This window comes from Lathyrus oleraceus, chromosome 1 (genome assembly GCF_024323335.1).
Source record: "Lathyrus oleraceus cultivar Zhongwan6 chromosome 1, CAAS_Psat_ZW6_1.0, whole genome shotgun sequence".
Classification (NCBI taxonomy): domain Eukaryota; kingdom Viridiplantae; phylum Streptophyta; class Magnoliopsida; order Fabales; family Fabaceae; genus Lathyrus; species Lathyrus oleraceus.
Genome location: NC_066579.1, coordinates 24,066,405 through 24,082,028, shown reverse-complemented (window position 1 = coordinate 24,082,028; position 15,624 = coordinate 24,066,405).

The window sequence follows — 15,624 nt, the reverse complement described above, 5'->3', positions numbered from 1 at the left end:
TCATGTTCATCAAAAATTGATTTGAAGCTTGGAAGGTCATCATCCATTCCAAGACATTATAGGTCATTTTGACTGAAACCCTAATTTTGGGTCAACTTCCCAAGGACATAACTCCTTAATTTTTCATGATTTTGAGGTGCTACCAAATGCATTGGAAAGCTTAAGATGTCTATTTCAAATGTTATGTTGAGCAAAATTTCAAAATCTCAAAAGAAATACATGTGATAATGCAAAACATTATAGGTCACTTTGGACCAAATATATTGAAATGTGAAAAAGTCCAACTTCAAGTGCCCATAACTTCCTTATCAAAAATCCAAATGATGCAACATTTAAGTCCAAATTTATTACCTTGAAAAGATATACAACTTTCACGTTGAAGGTTTTGTCATTTGGAGCTTGCATCATTGAGACAGAAGGGCTTGAACTTTGGCCAATTTTGAAAATGTCACACATGCATGTTTTGCACCCTACACTTCAAGTTCAATTTTCACTAATTTCCAAGGTCCAAATGGAGTATTGATCAACATAACATTTGTTCCTTATACAATAATCTTTCGAACCATTACTCATAAGGTTGCATTTCAATTTTTATCATGGCATTTTCGAAGACTTGAATGTAATAGTTCATTTTGTGAAAATCATTTCAATTGCCATGCATGAGCTCATACAATCCAATCTGCACGTCCATTCTACTTACATCATGCATAAGCTTTCATTTCCAGTTGGAATTGGGCCCTCCATGCGCCTGTACAGGCCCATGCATGGAGGCCCTTTCCATTCATGCAAGTTTTGATTCATGCATTCAGCATTGCTTCAGCTATAAATACAATGCCTTGGCCTCTCATTTTAGCAACCTTAAGGCGCCCCAATTGCTGCTCAACTGAAATCCTAGCCATCACTAAAGGAACTATTTCATTTCTCCTCAATTTTTTCAGGTCTGAATTTTGATTTCATTGATCAATCTTCAGATCTCAAAGTTCCTAAACCTTCTCTTCTTGATCCATAGTGCCTACTGTTAGCAAAAGCATCCACAGATCTTGACTCAAAGCCTTGAAATTCAAAGGTTTACTTCAACTGTTATTTGCTTCGAACCAGCTTGTATATTGCTCTATTTGCTTTGTTCTTGTGGGATCTGAAGTCCTCTACATATAGGCAACATTGCTATGTGTAAGACCCCAATTTTGTCCCTAAGATCCCTCAAGGCATCATAGCATTGCATTGCATAGCCTCAAGGATCATTGAGCATCTTGGCTCCCTTTCCCTTTGAGTTGGGATCTCTTGTGAGTGGTTTGAGATCACCAAGCATGCTTGAATTGTATATCATTGCTTTTCTTGTTTTGTTCACTAACCAAAAGCACAAAAATATGTCATTAACATCTTTTGTTTGTAGCTTAAGCAATCACCAGGTCAAGAGCTCCAAGAAGATCCTTTGTGCAAGAGATGAGGTATTTGCTTGAGATAAAGCTCACATGATTATTCTAAGGAACTTACATGAGCTAGGGTTGCATTTTGAAGCAATTTCACCAAGTGGTAGAGGCTCAAGTTAATCAAGTCATTGCAAGGTCATCTGAGGACCAAAAGTCAACTGTGCAGTCAACTGAGGGCTGTGAGGTGGGGAAATGAGTTGAGCCACCTCAATCATGTTCAAATAAGGCCTATTCATCATTCTAAACATCCATCTTGAAGATTCAAAGGTCATGGAAAAAGTTACTAAAAATGGAAAATGACTTGTAATTCAAAGTTTCCAAATTTGGCAAGTTTTTGGTCCACATTCAACTTGACTTGTCAATGTCAAAGAAGTTTCAAATGGATTTTTGGTGAACATGAAAGTTGTAGATCTTTGTCTCCCCTTTCCTAAAATTCCTAATTCTTGTCCATATGATGGATGGTTGAGAAGTTATGATCCTTTGATCACAAGGTATGCATGGAAATTCAAAATGGCATAACTTTTGATACAATGCTTCAAATTGGTCCATTCTTTTTGTAAAATGCTCCTTATGTGCAAGACATCTCAAAATGACACCATTTGGCTCATTTGTGCAAAGGAATCATGGCTTGTATTCTCACTATTTCACACATGTGCGTTTTGAAGAAAATATTCATTATTCATTATTGGCTTAAGGCACAAGCAAACAAACACTTCCATCATGACCATTGGATGTCCTTAAGTGAATTCCAAGCCTTGCATGAGGAAGAGCACGTGCAATATGGCCATGCTAGCTCATTTTGCATTTTTGCAAATCACTCCATATCTCCTTAATCTTGATTAACAAATGGAAAGTGTGATTAGCAGCATCATTAGCAAGGCATATAAAAGCTCAAACCCTAATCATAACTGAATAACAGCACCAATTCAGATCTGAAATTTCAAAACTCCCTCCAATTTTCTCTCACTTCAAATTTCAATTTTTTCACACAAACACCAAATATTTTTGTAGATTCTTGATCCTCATGCAATTCTGAGCAAGAATCAACCATTGTTTTGATCAATTGAGCCAGAATTCGAGCAGTTCATGTACATGAACATGTTGATGGAAGTTGGAAATTCAGGTAGATCCAAGTGGTTTCATCCGTTTCTTTGTGCACAAAGCTTCAAGGCAAGAGCATAGGATTGGATCTGGAGCATATGAGAGCTTGAGGACACGATTTCAGCAACCTCCAATTTCAGGTGATGCAAATTTGATCCTCTCCTTTTGCTTTTTTATGATCATAGAATGATAGATCCTGTCTAGTGGAGCATGTACATATGTTTATATTTGAGTTTGGCTTAGAATTGAGCATGTAGTGTTGAATATAAGTTTTGATTTCATAAATGTTTGCCTTCGATCTGGAGAATCTATGAAGAATTAGGATGAGATGAAGAATTTGGAATCCTTGTTGCAAGGCGGTTCGAATGGTACCGGTTTTATTAATTTTTGGAAAAATTTCGTGGACTGTGTCGCAGGAGATGGCCGGGGAAGACGACCGGAGCTACAGCTCCGGCGTCTGAGGTGTACTTAGGGTTTGACTGTGTGATTCCATGTGGATGTTGCGTGTGCCTTGCGTGTACAAATGATTGGAGGAGGTTTTGTTGACTGGACACGCGTGTGTTTGACATGCTGATCGTGCATGCCAACGCGTTTAATGAAACGCTGCGCTTCAAGTGTTTGAATGTGGACCTTAGATCTTGATTGCGCGCCTCATCGTACGGCTATGGTATTTTCTGAATTGATTTGAATGTTTTCTTTTCCCTCCATTTTCCTTTTAATATTTCCATTATTTTGCTCATTTTAGAAAAATCATAAAAAAATAGAAAAATGATCCAAATTGACTCCAATTTTTTTTCATAGTTTTGTTTTGAATGTCTAGCTTTTTATGGTATTAATTTCATGAATTGTTGATGTCTAGTTTGTGATGTGTGAATTTTTGAATCCATGTGGTGTTAATTTGATATGTTGTGTTCAATGCTTTGTGAAATTCTCTATGTTGAGCCATTTGATCTGATTTTTTGCATGCTTAATATTCATACATGATGTGAATTTTTGGTCACTGGTTTGGAATTTTTCTCATATGCTATCATCCCTTTTGACACATAGAGATAAGTGTGACTAGTTGTGTCACATTTTTGACATTGAATTGTTACATTTTTGTTCATATATCATTTGAACCTTTCTGGATTTGATTTTTTGCATGATGATTATCCATGACATGAGGAGCTCGAATAAAAAATTTCAAAGCCTTTGCATGTATTTCTGATTTGATTTGGATTTTCTAAGTTGGAAGTTCATTTTGTGCATATTTTTTGGTCATTGCATTACATGAGCCATTTGAGATATTTGCTTATTGAATTGATGCTGGTCCTTTTGAGGACATTTTGTGAAGTGTTTGAATGTGCATTTTGTGGAAGATTGAGTTCTGTTTTGATCATTTGATTTGGTTTTGAACTTAGTCTTTGTACTAGTGTTTTGTGCATAAACTGACTGTGCTTTGTGTTTCAGGTTTGGACATTTAGCATTGATGGTTGATTTGTTCTCACTTTGTGAGATGCAAATGATTTGAGTTCTAACTTTTGTTTGTTTTGTAGGATTTTAAGTGATGTGCTTGAGCTCATGAGTTCATTTGAGTGCTTAAGCATTGTTCATTGAGTTGTGCAACTGAGAATGGTTTCACTGTTTGTCTGTTGGTTTAATAACTGAAATACTAACTGTTTAGTCTTTGTACAGGTACCTTAGTTGCTTGCTTACTTTAGCTTTTGCTTGAGCTTTGGATTATGGTTGATACACCACTCAGGTAGTTAGCCTCTTACTTCATGTAGTCTGAAGTCCTGTCACCTTTTTGGCAGGCATTTTGCTGGAAAGTCCTCCTTCAGAGGCTCTGTCTGTGTTTGTTTACAATTGTGCCAAAGACCTCCAAGATGAGGCATGTGTTACTTGATAAGTCCTCCAAGAGTTGAGGCAATTGACGGATAAAAGGGATTAGTAGCCAATCCCCCGTTATTCAGTGAGTCGTTCTTTATGCTCGCACTACGCGCTGATGCTTCTGAACATGTACCCAAGATCTTTGTCCAGTGTCTGTCAAGTGGAATAGGATCTCACTCTCTGGATCCCCATGCTTTCTTTGTCATGAGCTCACCCAGGCCAGGGTTAAGAGCATGAGGTCTCATCCTCATTACCTGTTTGATCAGCTTCACCCTAACTCTCAATGTTAGTGGTTAAGAGCTACAGTTACCCATTACAGTTTGGCTTGTTTGTCGAGGTTGATATGACCCCTCTTGACTAAAGCCCACCCATTGTTTGAGCCTCTCGTATGTCTATAGTGGGTGATGATTGTTTACTTGTGAACTTTTGATGTGTGTGCTCTTGAACTAGGAGTTTCCATTTGAGCTTAATTTGAAGATCATTACCATGTTCATTCCAGTGGAAGATACCAGATACATTGAGGATCTCTTATTGAGACTTGTGTGATTGCTTTTGCTTTGTGGTTGATTATTCCAAAGGATGGGAGCCACTTGGATCATCAATATGATCTCAAGAGAGGAACTCCTAGTGTGGTTTCATTGCTTATCCCTCACCTTTTTGTTTCCTTAGGACTCTCCACCCTAACCCAAACCAAAACCTTTTTTGTGCAAACATTTGACTATTGTTTTCAACATTAGAAACCTAAGCCTTATGCTTTTGATTTTCAAACTTTCTTTTCATAACACTCATTTTGAATTGAATCTTTAAGTCAACTTTGACCATCTTTTGTATATACTTCTAATTGGTAAATATAACCCATTCAAATTTCTTTTTGTGGTTCCAATGTCCACTTCTTAATCAAATATTTTCCATAACCTTTAGCTATTAGGTTTGAGTTATCTTTGTGGTAGATGTAATACTCACCTTTGTCCTTAGTGATGGACAATGAGTCTTCCATGCTTATTATAGGGTTAACCCCTCACTAGCATGTTGAAGCTATCCTCACATGGTGGACTTGTGGTTTTTCAGGTTGAGTTTTCTCCATTTGATAACAAAAGACCTTAAGGCTTTTGGACCAATCAATCCACCAATTTGTTTTGAGATTTTTTACCCGAACTACGAGGTTTTGATCCTAATCTTTTTATAAGAGGGTACGTAGGCAATTGATTTATCCATCCAAACACAAAAATGTAAATAACTTGTATATTCTCTTCACATCTCTTCAATCATGTTTGCACAAATAAACTTTTCACAAACAATAACCTTTGCAACAAGTATGAAAAGGGCTCCCTAGGAGTACCTAGGATGTTTTGGGTGCCTAACACCTTCCCATTGCATAACCAACCCCCTTACCCAGATCTCTGTTTCTTTTACTAGTTTTGTTTGTAAAACGTTTAGGTTTTTGTTCGCTTTCTAACCATTCCTTTGGATAAATAGAAGTGCGGTGGCGACTCGACTTTGTATGATTTACCTTGGATTTAGTCAATATCTCCAATGGTAACGAATACACCGCTACAGAAAAGTGGCGACTCTGTTGGGGATCAAATCTATCTCCCCTAGTGGGTTTTGCCAACTTTTCATGCTTGTTGTATTATATTGTGTGTGACATATTTTTGTGCAATTTGGGATTATTGTATTGTATGTAATGCTTGATTTGCTTGATATTAATTCCTTGTGTGCTTGGTGATCTTTGTGAGATGAGTTCTATACCCGAACTCGAGTGCACTTAGGATAGGAGAATGGCATAGTCTTGTCGACTTGTGTGGAGTTATTCATTAGCAAGTCGACTTGCGAGTCCATTCACTTGGTGGAGGTCATGTTGGAATCAATAATGTCACACAAGTAAGTTGTGGTTAGACATTACTCTTTCCAATATAGACCTTAGAAGCCAAGGACCTTAGTCTACCAAACCCATCTTGGCCTATTTTTAGGATGTAGTGCGGAAGTCGTTCAAATGTAAGATTTGATACGATTGTTACGCGATACTATACTCATAAGAGTCTCTCTTGAGAATATTTTTGGAATACGAGTAGTCGTTTCTCCGATAATATCCGAAGGATGGGATGATGACTATGGGAACCTCTGGTAGAACATGTTTGGCAGGTTTAAACCCTAGTACATTCCCTTTGGGTGGTTCTTAACCGAGACTCCATGCTCGTGACTTGCAACAAACCCTTGATTCATGGTTGATCCGTTCATGTATCCTTAATATCAATGGAACTTGGGTGTTGATAAGATGTAAACCATAATCCACCAAAATGGATGATTGATATTAAGGATAATATGATCCATCTCATGACCTTTGTTTGGTGTGCTTTGCTTGATCCTTGAGTGTGATTGTTGCATTCATGCATTCATGCACCCATTTGCATCCATATCATCAATAATAAAGGAAATTTTCAAGGAACTTAAGGGGTTTATTTGCCAAATTTTCAGACATGGAAAAACAAAGAAGGAATACAAAGAAGTACAACTTCAGACAGCCAGATTTGAAAGAGTTAAGGAATCTGACATCCTATGTATTAGATCCCTTGGGTTTCAAGGCTCCTTTTGGGAAGCTTCTTCCTCTTCTGACTACTCAGGGGGATGAAGGGTTGATGAGCGTGTTGGTGCAATTTTATGATCCCTTGTACCGTTGCTTCACGTTTCCGGACTTTCAGTTGTTGCCTACCCTTGAGGAGTATGCCTATCTTGTGGGTATACCTATTCTTGATCAGTTGTCGTTCAGTGGCTTGGAGAGTATTCCAACTTCTCGAGAGATAGCTGACATGTTGCACATAGATGAATCCCTGATTGGTGCTCATATGACTACCAAAGGTGGAACTCAAGGTCTCCCTTCTGAGTTCCTCATTGCTCAAGCTACTGTTTATGGGAAGGCCATGAGTGAGGATGCCTTTGAAGCCATATTTGTACTTCTCATCTATGGGTTAGTGTTATTCCCCAACATCGACAAGTTTATGGATGTGAACACTATTAGGATCTTCTCTGCTCTTAATCCCGTTCCGACTCTGTTGGGTGATACCTATTTTTCTTTGCATATGAGGAATGCAAAGGGTGGTGGTGCTATTGTGTGTTGTTTGCCTCTGTTGTTAAGTGGTTTATTTCTTACTTACCTCAGACGGTCGCCTTCAAGGAGAACAAGGGATGTCTACAGTGGTCCACGAGACTTATGTCTCTCACTAATGATGATATCTCTTGGTACAACCGTGTGTGCAGATTATCGACTCTTGTGGTGAATTCTCCAATGTGCCTCTTCTTGGTACATGTGGTGGGATTAACTACAACCCTGTTTTAGCACGTCGTCAGCTTGGGTTCTCCCTAAAGGATAAACCTAATAACATTCTGTTAGAGGGTGTGTTCTTTCAGGAGGGTAAAGATCCCCAAGGCTTGAAGGGCAGAATGGTTCGCGCTTGGCACAAGATCCATAAGAAAGGAAGGAAGGAGTTGGGTCCTAAGAACTGTATCGCTTTGGAACCTTCCACTGCTTGGGTAAGGAAGAGAGCATTTGAGTATCTTATGCCTTACGAATATCCGAGACTTACACCTTTGGTTGTGGCTGGGCCTTCAACCCTCCCTAATCATGGAGTAGAGGAGTTGAGAGAAGAAGACCGTTCACGTGCCTGGATCCGTGAAAGGGAAGAGTTGCTTCAGCAGATTAAGGAGAAAGATGCTTTGATAGAGTTCCTCGAGCATCAGGTTATTGATGATCCTGATGATGATGGACTTCTCTACTTCCTCAGTCTTTCAAGTTCTGGAAAAGGAGGTATGACCGACTCGCCAAGGAAAAGGCAGATATGGAGGCAGCCTATGAGAGGGAGGTGAAGAGGCTTCGTGCAACCTATCTTCCTGTGTCCCAAGCTTTGGACGATTGTTTCTAGGGATCCATAGAATGATTAGTTTCCTTTCTCTTGTACATGATTGACAAATGCTGTACTTCTTTTCCCTGAGGTTATTTGATGAGATATTTCCATATGTGATAAACAGTTAATATTTCCAAAATTTGCAAATAAAACCCTAGAGTCCCTTTGAAATAAAAACAAATCATATGCACAAGCATTGCATGCATCATATGCATAAGCAGGTTTTGTTCCCGGTATCTGGTCTTGTGGTCTAACTCTGTGCTCTTCATTTATTTTGAAGACAAGCTGACTCACCGGTACTACACTAGAGCCAACTCTTCCAGATTGATGGATCATCTAGAGCAAGAGAACCTTGAACTCAAAGAAGAAGTCGGCAGGCTAATGCGGATTTTGTTGAACACCCGATTGGGAATGCGGTGAATTCTCTGAATCCGGCACTTGTTGTTAAGCCCTCCTCTGTACTGAAAACTCCTACTTCTGTTGGCCCTAGCGGCAATGTGAAAGAAGACTGTGATGAGATGCTGAGGCTCATCAAGAAGAGTGAGTACAATGTTGTAGACCAGCTTCTACAAACGCCATCCAAGATATCCGTGTTATCGTTGCTTCTGAATTCAGAACCCCATAGAGAGGCTCTGTAGAAAGTTTTGGATGTGGCATATGTAGATCATGATGTCACAATAGAACAGTTCGATAACATTGTTGCAAACATTACTGCTTGTAACAATTTGAGTTTCTGTGACTCTGATCTCCCTGAGGAGGGAAGAGACCACAACTTGGCTTTACATATATCCATGAATTGTAGAGACGACGCCATGTCCAATATGTTGGTGGACATTGGGTCATCCCTGAATGTATTGCCAAAAACCACTCTCTCAAAACTGTCTTATCAAGGGCCTCCCATGAGGCAGAGTGGGGTAGTTGTGAAAGCTTTCGATGGGTCGCGTAAGACCGTGATTGGGGAAGTTGATCTCCCAATCAAGATTGGACCAAGTGATTTCCAAATTACATTTCAGGTTATGGATATTCATCCATCGTACAGCTTTCTCCTAGGCAGACCATGGATTCACGAGGCTGGTGCCGTGACATCCACCCTACACCAGAAGCTGAAATTTGTGAAGAATAAGAAACTGGTAGTGGTAGGGGGAGAAAAGGCTCTCCTGGTTAGCCACTTGTCTTCCTTCTCATACATAGATGCTGAGGATGAAGTTAGAACTCCTTTCCAAGCTTTATCTATAGCTGAGCCTGTTGAGAAGAGAACTCCTTAATTTGCTTCCTATAGAGATGCGAAATTGGCCATTGAGTGTGGTGCAACTGCTGGTCTAAGAAAAATGATTGAGCTGGAAGACAATAAGTCTCGGGCTGGCATAGGCTTTTCTTCTGGGGTCTTCAATGAGAAAGGATTGTTCAAGAGTGGAGGTTTCATCCACACTGGTCAGGAGGAAGAAGTTGTTGCTGTCTTGGAAGAGGATGCAGAGGATTTTGACAATTTCATCATCCCTGGAGGGGTCTGCAACAATTGGGTCGTTGTGGATATTCCTACAGTTATCCACAAGTCAATGTAATGACCACTTTGTTTGAAAAACCCTTCTCCCATGCCAAAAGGAGAAGTGATGACATTGTTGGCAGCATAAATGCAATGATATTTTCATTCAATAAATTCATGTTAAATGTTTGTTTTCCCAATTTATTTTCCCTTTTTTCTTTTTGCATGAAATTGGTGATCACATAAAACCCTAAAAAAGAATAAAATCAATCTTTTCATCTGCATAATGATTTGCCTTGTTTGATTTCTAAAAGTTTTTCATATCCAAAATCATTATGCAGGTTGATCAAACCCATTGAACATAATGACCCAACGCCATCTCCCAACTTTGAATTCCCTGTATTTGAGGCAGAGGAAGATGATGTTGAAGAGATTCCTGATGAGATTACCCGTCTACTTGAGCATGAAGAGAAAATCATTCAGCCGCATCTTGAGAATCTGGAAACAGTCAACTTGGGGTCTGAGGATTGTGTGCGAGAAGTGAAGATTGGGGCACTCCTTGAAGAATCTGTTAAGAAGGGGTTGATTGAATTGCTACGAGAACATGTTGATATCTTCGCTTGGTCGTATGAAGACATGCCAGGTCTAGATACAGATATTGTGCAACATTTCCTGCCCTTGAAGCCTGAGTGCGTGCCTGTGAAGCAGAAGCTCAGAAGAACTCATCCTGATATGGCAGTGAAGATCAAAGAGGAAGTTCAAAAGCAAATTGATGCGGGGTTTCTGGTGACTTCTATGTATCCTCAATGGGTGGCCAATATTGTGCCCGTGCCTAAGAAAGATGGAAAAGTCCGGATGTGTGTGGACTATAGAGATTTGAATAAAGCTAGTCTGAAAGATGATTTTCCTCTACCACACATTGATATGTTGGTAGACAATACAGCTAAATTCAATGTCTTTTCATTTATGGACGGATTTTCCGGATATAATCAGATTAAGATGGCACCCGAGGATATGGAGAAGACAACATTCATCACACCTTAGGGAACATTCTGTTATCGAATGATGCCCTTCGGTTTGAAGAACGCCGGAGCCACGTATCAACGAGCTATGACTACCTTGTTTCTAAGCCATGGTATTATGACATCAAGTGTTTCCTCCAGAACCAGGTTTACCCGCCTGGGGCATCTATGAAAGATAGGAAGACTTTGAGAAGATTGTCAGGCAGTTTCTACCTCAATGGCGAAGTGTTTTATAAGAGAAATTTTGACATGGTTCTGCTCAGATGCGTGGATAGACACGAAGCAGACTTGTTGATGACTGAGGTCCATGAGGGTTCATTTGGTACTCATTCCAATGGACATGCCATGGCTAGAAAGATGTTGAGAGCAGGCTACTATTGGCTGACAATGGAGTCTGACTGCTGCAAATATGTGAAGAAATGCCACAAGTGTCAGATTTATGCGGATAAGATTCATATTCCTCCGACACTTCTGAATGTGATTCGTCACCATGGCCTTTCTCTATGTGGGGAATTGACATGATTGGCATGGTTGAGCCGAAAGCGTCCAATGGACACAGGTTTATTCTCGTAGCAATTGACTATTTCACTAAGTGGGTTGAAGCAGCGTCATATGCAAGTGTGACCAGGCAGGTGGTCGTGAAGTTTATCAAGAATCAACTCATATGCCGTTATGGTGTGCCAGACAAGATCATTACTGACAATGGATCTAATCTGAATAATAAGATTATGAAAGAGTTGTGTAACGAGTTCAAGATTGCATATCATAATTCTTCTCCTTACAGACCCAACATGAATGGGGCTGTTGAAGCTGCTAATAAGAATATCAAAAAGATTATCCAGAAGATGGTTGTTACATACAAAGATTGGCATGAGATGCTGCCATTTGCTTTGCATGGATATCGTACATCTGTCCGCACTTCAACAGGGGCAACCCCTTTCTCTCTTGTTTATGGCATGGAGGTCGTACTCCCAGTAGAGGTGGAGATCCCATCAATGAGAGTCTTGATGGAGGCCAAGTTGACTGATGCTGAATGGGTTCAGAGTCACTATGACCAGCTGAATTTGATTGAAGAAAAGAGATTGACTGCCATGTGCCATGGTCAGTTATATCAGTAGAGAATGAAGAAAGCTTTTGATAAGAAGGTCAAGCCTCGTGTGTTCCGAGAAGGTGACCTTGTGCTCAAGAAAGTCTTGTCTTTCGCGCCCGATTCTAGGGGCAAGTGGACTCCAAACTATGAAGGTCCATATGTTGTTAAGAGAGCCTTTTCAGGCGGTGCTTTGATACTTACAACTATGGATGGGGAGGATTTCACTCGTCCTGTGAATTCAGATGCAGTCAAGAAATACTTCGCCTAAATAAAAACAGAATAGCTCGCTAAGTTGAAAACCCGAAAGGGCAGCTTAGGCAAAAATGAGCGTCTCGGTGGATTGAAAACCCGAAAGGGCGATCCAGGCAAAAGTTAGAGACATAAAAAAATGAATATGTGCATCCCGCTAGATTGAGTACCTCATCCTGGGGCAATCTAGGCAAAAATTAGGGATTTGGCAAGTAACTGCATCCTGACAAGACTGTGTTCTACATCTGTCATCCATCAGAGATTCTTGTTCATTAGTCGTCAACCAAAGCTTCGAATACATCGAATTCAGAATTGGTGGAGAAATGGCCATTATGTTCAATGTAGCTCTTTTCCAATATATATCACCAATTTCAAACTTGTAAAAGATCTATGGAGTCTTGCCATTTGCAGGCTACCATTCCATCAAATAAATTTGAGCTTTTATCCAATTATTTACACTCTTATTTGTTTCTATTCAACAAATGTTTTGCATGTTTTAATTGAGAAAATATCATTGTTTTAAACAAACAATTTTTTTCATAAATTTTAAATAAAAAAAAAACAAAGTGAACATTCACAATGATAAAGGATACTTAGGAGATCCTCAGTGCTCTCCCAAGGGTGGTATGATTTCCAACAGGGTAAGGCATTTGTTTATATCCCTGGCATGACTGTATCCTCTTCCTCCGGAGCCTCTTGTGGCTTTTCTCCCGAGCAGAGTGTTTGGTAAGGTTATTCACCTCCCCTCCCTTCAGCAGAGCAGTGGTCTTCCCTCCTCAACAAATGTGTTCTCTTTGGAAGGTTCGGTATTTGGTGGTTGATCCCCAGTATTCCTTCATTTCCTCAGATAGATCCCCAGTAGTGTTGTTGGTGTGTGGATCTTATCTATGATGATGTTATCCCCTATAGAGATTTTGTTGTTCCCTGGTATCTCTGATCCCCAGTAGAGTTGTTGGTGTGGTGGATTTCATCTGTGTTGGTTCATTCCCAGTAGATTGGCTGGGTGGCAGATTCTACTTGTGCATCAAGCTCTTCTCCCCAGCTGAGACTTATGGTTCGTCCCCGAGTGGTATGCTTGTGATGATGATCACCGCTCTCCCCCTTCAGCGGAAGAACGATCTTTTCTCCTCAGCAGGTGTGATCTCCTTGGTGAGTTTGGTACTTGGTGTTGGATCACCAGTTTCCCCTTATATCCCTCAGTTGGATTCCCCAGTAGAGTTGCTGTTATGGCAGTTTCTGCCTGTGCACTGAACTCCTTTCCTCAGCTGAGACTGATGATTCATCCCCTGCAGAGATTTTGTGATTTCCTGATATCTCTGATCCCCGGCAGATTGGATATTCTCCAGTGATCCTGGATTTCTCTCTTGAGATGTAGTACCGGGTGGTTGATTCCTGGACCTGTGTGTGTTAGATATGTCTGTTTGTCAGCATTCACCAAACATAAACCACGCATATACATGCACAATTATAACATTCAGATATTCATGTTGCATTATGTGCCATATATCGTTGTTTGTTGTCTCCTTCTATTTGGTGATATATATTTCCTCAAGCAAATGTCGGTGTCTGATCTCTCAATATAGAGTCAGCCCCATAAGCAGAAAGTGTTTATCTTTCCTTCCGCATTCCCCACTGAGTTATATCCTCGTGGACGACGGTTGTTTTTGCTTCCTCCCAACAGATATATTGGGATGGGTTCCCCTATTGAGTTATATCCTCATTAGGATGAGTCTTGATTCAGTTTGCCTTTTTGGTTTGATCCTAAATTGGCCTTTTGAGATTGTCTCTGGTGTTTCCCTGTGGTAAATGAATAATTGTTTAGTAATCAATAATTATTCACCTTATCCTCAGCGGAGTTTGTGGTTTTCTACCCTTATACCGGTAGTTGTAAATCCTATTTTTCCCTTCCCAACGGAGTTTGTGGTTTTCTACCCTCATACCGGTAGTTGTAAATCCTATTTTTCCTCCCCAACGGAGTTTGTGGTTTTCTACCCTTATACCGGTAGTTGTGAACCCTATCTTTCCCCCCTGTGCAGAGTTAACCATTGTTGTTCATCCTAGTTGATGACGGTTACTCTTCCGGTAGATGTAATCCCCTCTTTGACGGTTATCATTATCCAATATTCAGTAGTGATATTCCCTCCTTCTTTTGGATAATTGCTCTGATTAAGCAATTTTATCCCCAGCGGGTCCTCTTTCATTTACCGTTTGCCGGTGATGTTTGTTGCTCCCTTTTTTTGAGCATGTCTCCCAGTAGCCGGTGATATGTCTCCTGGATCGTTGCCTTTGTCAATGTATCCCCGGCGAGTCATCTCTCATTTATCCTTTGTTGATAATGATTGTTTCTCCTTTTGATTGGTCATCATTATATACCTAGTTTTGGTATCCCGACGCCTTTCTTTTTCGGTCGATTTATCCTTTATTAACCCAGTAACCAGTTGTGGATAATCTTCCATGCGAGCATATTATCTACGTTTTGACGGAAATAGATAATATATCTCATGCGCTCTTTGGTCGAAGTCTTTTGTTCTTCCCCAGTTGAGTAAGATTCGTATTCCCTTTGCGGAATCGAATATCCATCCTATAATCGAGTTTGCTTTTATCCCTCTTCTGGATGATGAGTGTCTTGGGAATATTCCCCAATTCACGCCTCGGTTGATTTATCCTTTATTAACCCAGTTACCGATTGTGGATAATCTTCCATGCGAGTATATTATCTACGTTTTGACGGCAATAGATAATATATCTCATGCGCTCTTTGGTTGAAGTCTTTTGTCCTTCCCCAGTTGAGTAAGATTCGTATTCCCTTTGCGGAATCGAATGTCCATCCTGTAAACAAGATTGCTTTTAGCCCTCTTCTGGATGATGAGTGTCTTGGGAATATTCCCCAATTCACGCCTCGGTTGATTTATCCTTTATTAACCCAGTAACCGGTTGTGGATAATCTTCCATGCGAGTATATTATCTACGTTTTGACGGCAATAGATAATATATCTCATGCGCTCTTCGGTCGAAGCCTTTTGTTCTTCCCCATTCGAGTAAGATTCGTATTCCTATTTTGGAATCGAATGTCTATCCTGTAATCGAGTTTGCGTTCTGCCCTCTTTTTGGATGATGAGTGTTTTGGGAATATTCCCCAATTCACGCTTTGGTTGGTCACCTATTATATGCCCAGTAACCGGTATCCCTGGTATTCCTTCCTTCTGCTCCCTATTATGACTTTTGTCCCCTGTGGAGTCAGATTTTCCTGAGTTGAAATATACCTTTTAGGTCTTCCTCAGATGTTTTAGTTGATTGATATCTCTCACCCTTATACCGGTCTTAGATATTCATTCTTCCCGAGCTTGTTGTTCTCTCACCCTTATACCGGTGATCAGATCACATGTCTCTTTGAGCTTGTTACCCAGTAACCGGTAACACCTCATCCCGCTGCTTCCCCGGGAGAGTCTTTTTGACATCCCCAGCGAGGTTCTTGTTGTGG